Here is an 8,812-nt window from a genome sequence, read left to right as displayed (position 1 = left end):
GGGTCTATAAATTCAAAGTAATTCCAATCAAAATCCCAGCTGTCTTTTTGTAGAAACTGACAAACTGATTCTGAAATTCATATAGAAATGAAAAGAATCCATAATAGCTAAAATAACTCTGAAAAAGAAGAAAAAAGTTGGAGTACTAACTAACATTATCTTATTTCAAGTCTTATAAAGCAACTGTAATCAAAGACAGCATTCTATTGATATGAAACTAGATCCATGGAACAGAATAGAAAATCCAGATATAAATTCACATAAACGGACAACCTAATTTTGACAACCATGTTTTGTCAGTTCAGTAGAGAAAGAATAGTCTTTTCAGGAAATGGTGCAGGGACAAGAGGCTATACATATCTTTAAAAGTTAAACATATTCCTTCTATATGGTTCAGCCATTTCACTTTTAAGTTTTTATCCAAGAGTAATGAAAGTATACATTCATACAAAGACTGGTAAACAAATAATAATACAGCTCTATTTGTAATCCAAGAACTGAAAACAACTCAAATGTGTAGTGAGTGGATAAACGAACTGTGGAATACATAAAATGGAATACTACTCAGCAATAAAAATTAATGAACTGTAAGTGCAGATTACAGCATCAATGAATCTCAAAATAATTATGCTTAGTGAAAGAAAACAGAAAAGGAGTAAATACTGCAAGATTCCATTTATTTTAAAACTCTAGAAAATGCAAAATATTCTGTAATGGTAGAAGGCAGGTCAGTGATCACCTGTGAATGTTGAAGGGTAAAGACTACAAAGGGGTACTAGGAAACATTTTGGGTTGGGTTGATATATTCATTATGTTGTTTTTTGGTGATGGCTTCACCATTGTAAATATATGTTAAGACTGTCAAGTTGTATATTTTAAATATGTGTAATTTATTGTGTGTCAATTCTACCTCAATAAAGCAATTAAAACAATTTTTTTGAAGATTATAGTCATTATTTTTAACAGCTCCTCAGATGGTTCTAATATGTACGTGGGGTTGAGAATCAGAGATCCAGCTATTTTACCACAAAGTGGAATACAGCTGATTGCTCAGACATCTATAAAATCTTTCCCTTTTTGTCTTCTTTTTTATGCAATTATTTGCTTAAGAAGACCTATGCTATTTTTCAGTTCAGTTAGATAAGGGCCCAGTTTGAAAACACGTACATTTTCAGTAATCTTTAACTCCCAAAACTATTGTCTTTGATGTTGCTATAAATCATGGAATGTTAAAGGATCATCTTTCCTCAATGTTTTGTTAGGTTATGGGACAGAGTGAATTTTCACCTAGACTGGAAAAGATACTGTAATATTAGGACTAAAACAATCTTTGTTGAGTTTTCGTCTTTGAACCAGCCACAGGCCAATAGAGGCCAGACAGACAATAAAATATCCTAAGATTTTGGGGGAAAAATATAGTGTATCAAGTGATGCAGTGTACAATAATTTGGTCAAATTACATATTAGGATTGTTTCCAACTCTGAACAACCATTTTATGAAAAAAAAATTTAATCTTAGTCCAAATGGATGTTTAAAAATAAAGAAGCCGAGGAATTGTCAAAGGAAGTAAGGTCATTTACCCTATAATAGAGAAGGCTTTGGTTGGGCAAGGAGTATGGTGGCTATTAATGTTTGAAAGAAAGGGAGGAACATCTTCAATGGTGAGGATAATACCAATATCCCTGAAGCAACAAAGAAAGGGTGACTCTAGAGGAAATATTTTCATGTTATTATTTTTGTTTCATAATTGAATTTATGCAATGTGACTCTAGGTAAAGACAATTTGTACACACTCCTACTTAGACCTTTTCTCACAGTGGTTGAGTTCACCATGCACTCCTTCACATCATAATGATCACACAATTGATATGTCTGGAGCTGTGCTATGACCCTCCAGCATAGCTCCTTCACAAGAAACTCTCATTAGGAAATAGCTCAAGAACCACTTTGGAAAGGGTTACATGTCCTCACTGCCTACTTTTAGATTAGCCAGTCTACCTGAAACTCCCAATATATTGCCTTGCTGATTCAAGCTTATGATTTCAGCTCAGAAATTAACCTCCCAGGTACAGATGCCCTATTTTGGTTGGGAAATTGGACTTTGCAATGCATGATATACTTATAGATATAAAAACATAAAAGAAAACATTCATTTTGTCTAAATTACCATTGTTATTTGTGTTCATTCGCTAATGAATCCTAATTCACCAACTGCCCCTAATTCACCTTTTGTTCTGAAGGCTTATTACACAAGCCAGTTTCAAAGATATCAAGTGATATCAATGATATCAAAGTTATCAAATGATATCAATGTATTCCTTCTGGAATCAACAAATGGAGCTTATAAAAAATGAGTGATGGAGTATTCTAATTAATTAACTCTCATGCTTAACTGACTTTCTTTAAATTCCATTATATAAACAAGAGGATTTTAATATCAAAACAATGCTTATCACTAAAACGAGAATTGCAGACTTGTTTGTTTTATTTTAGAATATATCTGAATGAATAGCAACAATTGTTCTACATGCTTGAAAACTAAATTCAGGTTATTTCACCATCTTGTTATTTTGGATTCTGAGTAAATGGAACTTTACTATATTGGGCTCATGCATGGATCTATTATATTCTTTTGGAGCTTGAGGATAGCATTATTCAGGCATTCAGGGAGATTATACACACACATATCTATACATACACTCATACACACAAAATATACTTTATTTGCACTGTTTGTAGATTTCATGGAAACAAAGTCTTTTAGAACTTCATGACTTTCTCCCATTTTTAAAGATGATCGGAAATGTCCTGTTTCTGTGATTGTCATTCAGCATACACATATCCAGCATCGGACCAGAAATGTGAATCTTGACAGCTTCTGCCATGGTGGTAATATTGCTTGTAATTGCTCTCTGCTGGGCTTTCAATTCCCTGCGACAGGCAGGAACATCGACAAGGTCAACTCATTTATCTACAGCGGTAGTGACACTAGCCTATTATGAGAGTACATGAGAATCCAGGCTTTAGAAATCATGGTTTTAGAAATAGGACTAAAATAGAGTGAAGGAAGAAAATAATTAAGCCCCAAAAGCTTTCTTTCAATAATTTAAAAATTGTTACTTAAGATGAGAACATATCAGAACACAGAAATGGAAACTATTCTAGTAGATTTTCCGAAAAAGGGAACAATCTAGTATAATAGTTAAGACCATGAGCTTTGTCTCAGTTTATTCATCTGTTAAACAAGGTAATCATTCCTAATGTCAGGGTGTGGTATTAACAAAATGAGAAGTCACATGTTAACTGCTTAGCACAGGGCCTGGCACATAGTCATCATTCTGTATATTAAAGCTATAATAATTTAGAATAGGCATAATGTTCCACAGACCCAGACAAGGTGTCTTGATCTCAAGTTTTACTTACCTGGAAAGTGTTTTAAACTATATTTTGTTGGACTACACTTTGGAGGAAAATATGAAAGTAGCATCATTTTTCATTGAACCAATTGCCCTGAATATTTATTCATACTTAATTATGCACCATTTTCTTTACAAAATATGTTGTGATTATATTTATCTTTTGTCTCGTCTTGCAATATATTTGTGTTTGTGTGTGTACACATGTGACACTGAAGTCCCTGCATAAAACAGAGGATCATTGTAAGTTAGTTTCTAGACACTTCTTCCTTTTTAAAACATATGATGTGAATGTACCTGTGAGTGCCCACACAAACACGTGTGTACCCATGTCTGTGTTTAAAGGCAAAAATCATATACTGGGGCCAGAGAAATATTTATATCAGAAACTAGAAAAATGTGTTCAATATAACTTCAATTGCTCTAATAAGTGGTACTATCATTATGGTATAAAGCTACCCTGCTCTTGTGCTTTGAGGTTCAAGAACCATTTTTAGGTTACTGGTGTGTTCTGCCCATTCCAAAATGTACAAACATAACACATTCATTCCATGTCACAAAAATAAATGGTAGGACTCTGCTCCCACTGGGAACCAGAGGAAGCTAATTCTTACAATGCCTTCATTTGCCTTTTGGTTAAAAGGAATATTTCCTGGTATAACAGATAGGGAAATACTTCATTTCATAGTCAGTTGCTGATCCATTGTTTATGAAGTTTACTAACTTCCACAGAAAGATACTGAATATAACTTCTCTTCATCAGTTTATCCTGAATACTTATTTTCCACATAAAGGAATACTTCAGACATCATTGGATTGACCTGGTTTTATGATATTTATTAAACACTGGGCATCTGGGATGCCATTTCAAACTACCTTAACAAACCTAACACTACCTTTATAGTGGTTCCTTGCTTAGAATACTAGATACCACCAATGTCAGTTCAATAAACATAGCATGAATGCTCACTTTCTTCACAAACAATTGAAACAAAATGTCAAGTAGAAACATCCTGTACTGCACAACACCAAGCAAAATTGTTCTAAGATTGAAAATGTCTGAGATGATCATTGGCTTTGACAGAATGTTGAAAATGTGTACAGCTCTATTGCCCAAGAGCAATAATTCTGATAATGAACTGTGAACATTTTCATCCACAGTATTCTTTTTTATTTATTTATTTATTTTTTAACATCTTTATTGGAGTATAATTGCTTTACAATGGTGTGTTAGTTTCTGCTTTATAACAGAGTGAATCAGCTATATGTATACATATATCCCCATATCTCCTCTCTCTTGCATCTCCCTCCCACCCTCCCTATCCCACCCCTCTAGGTGGTCACAAAGCACCTAGCTGATCTCCCTGTGCTATGCGGCTGCTTCCCACTAGCCATCTATTTTACATTTGGTAGTATATATAAGTCCATGCCACTCTCTCACTTCGTCGCAGCTTACCTGTACCCCTCCCCGTGTCCTCAAGCCCATTCTCTACCTCTGCATCTTTATTCCTGTCCTGCCACATGTTCTTCATAACCATTTTTTTTAAGTTTCCATACATTTGTGTTAGCATAAGGTATTTGTTTTTCTCTTTCTGATTTACTTCACTCTGTATGGCAGACTCTACGTCCATCCACCTCACTACAAATAATTCAATTTTGTTTCTCTTTATGGCTGAGTAATATTCCATTGTATATATGTGCCACATCTTCTTTTTGATTCAGTGGATGTACACAATGCCAGATGTCTAAAAGTATACAAGATAAATTGCTTTTCTGGCATTTTATGCATTATCTGTTAACAAATTTCAACATGGCCATTGTAGATTCAGTCATTCAACATTAAGGCTATTCACCACAGAATGTAGGGGATATGACTTTTGCCTAACTGTTGTCAAAATTTCTTCAACACTTGTTTCAATTTTCCACAATCACTTACCCAAACTATACTCTTAGTGAGATAGAAACACTGGCTACCAAACATCTATTCTTCCACAAAGATTAGTGTTCTCATTAAGTTTGTTTTTTAAGACATGTCATTGCATATACAAAAGTCTTGACTCTAGGCAAGGGCAGTATTACAGTTACGGTCTTTAATAAAAACATCAGATATTTAGTGAGCATCTACTGTCTACCCAGTGTTATGGGAAATATTAAGGAGAATGAGGCTTTTCCTGACCTTATAAAGTAGTTAAAGGGAAATGGTTAACACATTTCATCACTTAACATGCATGTACTGGGCAACAACTATATAGCAGACCCACTGCTGCAATACCACATTTACTATAGTACAATACTATTACCCAGGTATGCTCATGGTACTATGGCAAAACAAAGAAGAAACATGCAACTGATAATGGGCACAGAGAACATCTGAAAAGACTCTCAAGAGAGGTAAAGTTTGAGCTGAGCCGTAATGATTAGGGATTCAAGCTGACAAATTAGGATACAAAAGGATATATGTTGAGGAGTGGAAGGTGGGTTAAGACAATAGGAATGGGTAATAAAATCTGATGTTAAATGATGACTCCAAGATTTTCAACCTAGTAAACAAGAAATTTGTGCAATCCTCAGGTCAAGCATATTTTTAATAGCTGCTGCTTGGGAGAACAATGATGTGTTCCTTTTAGAGTGTTCTATTTTTGAAGTGATGGCACAGTTCTGTTAGAAAATGAAAATACAGGAAAGAAGGTAGAAAATCAGGGCTGCATTTGGAATTTGTGTAAATACAATCACATAGAAATAACTCATGTCTCTTTTTGTGCCAGATCAGATGTTTCAATTCACCAAATTATTTCACTAATATTTGTTGAACATATAGCTTCTAGGTACCATACCAATGGGCCCCTTTAGTTGCAACTCTCATATAGGCCTGGCATTGCATAATCTCCAGATGGAAAACACTCGCAGTAAATTTTGCAATGTACAGTAATATTCCTCATCAATAGTTAAGTCTATGTGGCAAATCTGCTTCTCTGTGACCAATCTACTACAGCTCTAAAAGAGACAGATAACACAGTAGTTAGCTTCTCTGCCCTTTCTGAGTCTCAAGGAAACTAACCAATCAAGTATTTCATGTTAGTCTAATGCTGGATTGGTTTTGTAAACAAAATGTCAGCAAGAATTAGTGAAATTAACTGCCGAGCAGAAGCAAAAACGACTTTAAAAAAACTCTCAATTATCTGCCACAATAATCACTGGAGTGCAAAATGATGCTCCAGAGTCACTGTAAGGTGTTTCATGCCTCCTGCAGCCTCTACAAAAAGATGAAATTATGATTAGCATTATTTTGGTTCTGTACACTCCTTTACAGTCTCGTTTGCTGAAAGTTAAATCCATGAATGTTATATGTGAATCCATCCTATCACCTAAAATTGCACCCAAATATTCTTCGTGATAGAGCATAAACCACTCATCCACTTCTTCCTCATGTCAGATTTGACTGTTAATTGAACTAATATTTTACAAAGGAGGCAAAAAACACAATCAGTCTCCTCATATACAGGGAAATATTTATACTCTTATAGGTAATCCACTATTTTTGAAAAAATGTGTATTTGGTTGAGTTGAGCATACAAAAGTGATTAGTTCTTCCTCAGTTTAATTGTCATCAAAGCCCTGAATTCAAACTGTTCTTTTATTCAGAGATTTCCATGGAGCACTTGATGTTTTCTTTCTTTTAGCTAGAATTTACCAAATTTATATTGACACAAAGATCTAGTATATGAATCTGTGTTTATTATTTTTAAAAATATATATGGAAAGGATAGGTCTGTTGTCATGCAAGGAAAAGTGTAGGCTATATTTAAGTTTAGAAAAGCTTCCATCTTCAAGGAAGATATTAGAATTGGGAACAGCATAATATATAAGGTAGTCAGAGAAGGCAGCATAAATGAGTTTAAGGCTAAGATGGATATATACTTGGAATCAATACATTTGGATATGCTTGCTGAATAGCAAGATGAACCTGCTGAATGGCAGCAGGATAACTAGATTGATGCTGGCTCTTTCCAACAATAAATTTCATGTTTCAGAGTAATATTTCATGGCTGTCAATTGGAACAGTGGTGGCACAGTTGGATTATTGGCATTGAACACAAGGTTTTATTTGTCAACAAATGTGTTTCATGATTCATCATGGACTCACTGATTGATTGGATACTGGCTGCATAGAAAAATTCTTATAAGTCTATCACAGAAGGTTTTTGGAAATATATCAACAACACTGATTCATCAGCACAGTCACATTCTGAAAAATGCAAAAGTTTTCCTGGTAGTCATTGCTGTTCAGGACAGAGGCAAGAAATAATATTCACATGCAATAAATGCAGGATACAATCATCTCATTGAGGGTATATTACTTTGTTCTTGGTGTGAAACTCTTTTCCGCCTTCCTTTTGTCCCTTATGACTTATCCAACCACCGATGGATACCAGAAATCCATGGAAGGACAGCTAACTCACCTCTCATACATCCAGTTGACCTTGACCTTACTCTTCTTGTAGTATATAAGAACAACTCCAGGGTAATGGGTAATAATGCTGGATTTGCAGTCAGACAAACTCAAATCGAAAAATCTGGCTTCCTTTCTAGATATCTCTGTAAAGGGAATGAGTTATTTAATCATTCTAAGGTTCACTTTCTTAGTCTATAAAATAGGAATAATAATAACCCATATTGCAAAGATTAAATGAAATAATACAAGAGCTCAAAAATATTAGCTATGTATTCAGCAGTTTTGTTCACACAACATTAGGCAGTGGTGTCCAAGGCTACTCATAGGTCATGATTCCCTGAAACGAGCAGCTATCCCTAGCAGCTTGAAAACAGTATTATGCAATGCCCAGACAATCTTTGCACCCCTCAGTCATTTCCTGACTCATTGGGGAGGTGAAGGGTCATTTCCTTCCCCAAACTAGGAGGCTACTGCTAATAAAAATTGGACAAACAGTTTGACTTTTTGGTCCTCCATCCTCCTATTTAAAGGGCAGTTGAATGATCCATCTGTAACAACTTATTAATGAGAAAGTTCGAAAACTCTCTGATTTTTTTAGAGTGATCTATAGAAGCAGGCCCTCTAGAATATGTGCAAAATGTATGTTAGCTTAAGGCACTGTCATTTGTGAAAATCTATACAAAACAACATCAAACCTGAGGGGGGTGGTTGCAGGATGGAGCAAACATTTGCAGGTGATTGAATTGCATAAACCCAGCACCAGGGAGAAGCAGTAGCCCAAAGTGGTGCACAGCTATTTACTCAAAATTGTGGCAGACAGACATCTTCTCTCTTTGAATTAAGGTATAGGGATGTTTTTAGCGCATTCTTACAACATTCTTCTACCCAAACTGTTAAGGTGGAGGAACTAGTCTTTGATTCTTACCGGGATAATGCCTTAGG

The sequence above is a fragment of the Orcinus orca genome, chromosome X (assembly GCF_937001465.1).
Source record: "Orcinus orca chromosome X, mOrcOrc1.1, whole genome shotgun sequence".
Classification (NCBI taxonomy): Eukaryota; Metazoa; Chordata; class Mammalia; order Artiodactyla; family Delphinidae; genus Orcinus; species Orcinus orca.
Note: the sequence above shows the minus strand (reverse complement) of the source record.